This window comes from Crocuta crocuta, unplaced genomic scaffold, assembly GCF_008692635.1.
Source record: "Crocuta crocuta isolate KB4526 unplaced genomic scaffold, BGI_CrCroc_1.0 scaffold7, whole genome shotgun sequence".
Taxonomy (NCBI): domain Eukaryota; kingdom Metazoa; phylum Chordata; class Mammalia; order Carnivora; family Hyaenidae; genus Crocuta; species Crocuta crocuta.
Genome location: NW_027531904.1, coordinates 8226548 through 8228544, shown reverse-complemented (window position 1 = coordinate 8228544; position 1997 = coordinate 8226548).

Below are 1997 nucleotides of genomic sequence, written 5' to 3'. Positions count from 1 at the left end.
GGGAGGCACCGCAGCTGTGAAGCACCGGCCCTGCCCCGCCTTCTCCAGCCGTCTTAGTGCTGCTTCACCGACTCTGTGTAAAGAAAAGTGTCTGGGGGACAGCCTGGAGGGTCCCCGGAGACACCACCCCCGGCACCGAGAGCGTGGGTCTCGTGTGACGAACATGACCATGACCCGCCCGGTTCGTCCCGGTCCCCATCTGAGCCGGTGTAACCCGTCCTCATTTACGAGGGCGTCCGCTCCCCTGATGTCCTGTGCTTGGCCTTGAGGAAGGCCCGCGTGGGCAGCTCGCCCGCCCTGCCCCCGCGAGCCTGCGGCCCCACTGTGCTGCGGGGACACGTACCACCTTGTCGTTTCTAGGCCAGGCCTCCTGACTCCCGCGTGTCCAGGGCTGCTGCCCGGCCCTGACTGGCTTTTGTGTGTGTCTGTTAAAGCTGGGGTCCGAGGGAGAGGGGGGACGGCGTGGAACCCCATCAACGTAGTGGGCCTGAAAAATAATGTTCCTTCTGGGGAAAGCCCCAGCTGGCGAGGGGAAGAGAGGTCTTCTAGTAACGGGCCGGGGCGGCGTGCTCACGCCCTGCAGGGAGGGAGCCCGCATCCACGCGAGCCCTGGACCCTGTGTGGCGCCAGTGCCACGCTGTCCCTCGTGCTGTGAGACCTCAGGTGGGTGAGAGGGTCGGGCAGGGTCATTCCCCACACCTTGCAGGCAGTGACATGCCTGTCACCGGCTAGCGATCAGCCCCAGGGCGCGCCACGTGCGACTCTGCCAGACCTTGGTCCCCGTCTTCCTAGGAGCCTTCCCACTCCCCTCCCTTGTGACCTTGGGGCGCCAAGAAAACAGATTCTGTGTCGTGGTGAGAGCGCACCGCGATTATGTTAGTAGCCGTCCACCGCAAGTGGTCATTTCTAGACGGGCGGCTAGAACTGCCTTTGCCTTCATTACAGGCCCTCAGCTCCGCCTGGTCGTGACTCCGGCTTTGCCGGGGTCGTTCTGAGACCCTGCTAGTTCTGGTGACGTCCGTGCTCCGAGAGGCCGGAGCCGGGAGACACAGACACGTCGAGCTCTTTGTTGACGGCTTTAGCGGAGACGGAGCAGCGGGTCCACAGCAAGCGGGAAGCCCCGAGCCGTTAGAGCGGGAGGTAGCGCTCTGGCCAGGAGGTCCCGGACCCCTGGCCACCCCTGGGCAGACAGGAGCCGGCCCTGGGGAGGGAGCGGGCCAGCCCAGTGGTTAGAGCAGCTCAAGTGGGACCGGAGTTGACCCCCAGGAGGACTGTCCAGGTGGGCGGTTCGTCTCCCCCCCCACCCCCACCCCCCGGCAGTGCCCTGAGGGTGCCGGTGCCTCCCTGGAAGGTACTGCATGAGACGCGGACTCAGAGGGAACACAGAGCATGGCTTGCGTGCTGCCCAGAAGTTTCGCCATCTGCCCCTTTTAAAGGACTGCCTTTCTGTAGAAGTCAGGGGCACCACGGGACGAGAGCCAGCCACGGGGCACGTCAGGGGGCGTACTGGGGGACCTCACGTGTGGCCAGGTGCGCCCTCAGAAAGAAGGCAGCCGTAGCATAGGCCTGCGAAAGAGGCTGCCCTCTCAGACGGAGCCAGCCCCGCTCTGCTGATCCCTGAAAGTGGATTGTTTCTGCCATGGGTCCTTCTGAAAGTTAGCATTCTCTCTTTGAAATGTCACTGGATTTTGAAGCGCTGACCATTTAAACTAGAAGCTTGCAGATCAACATCCGTATATATTAAGTGATATGCATGGTTTAGGAGGAGCCTAATTCTGGGAACGCGGTTTCTCCAAAAGAAACATTATATATTCTGAGAGTGGTGGCGAGGGAATCCTGTACAGAAGTGTATGTTAAGTGTCTCTTCCGCACACCTGCCTCAAGGATTGTTACTCTTTAAACGCCAGTCAGGCAAGAGGGTGACTTTGGTAATAATTTGACAGCTGGATGGAATGTTCTAGTGAACTTAGAGTGTGCGTGTGCGTGTGTGTGCATGT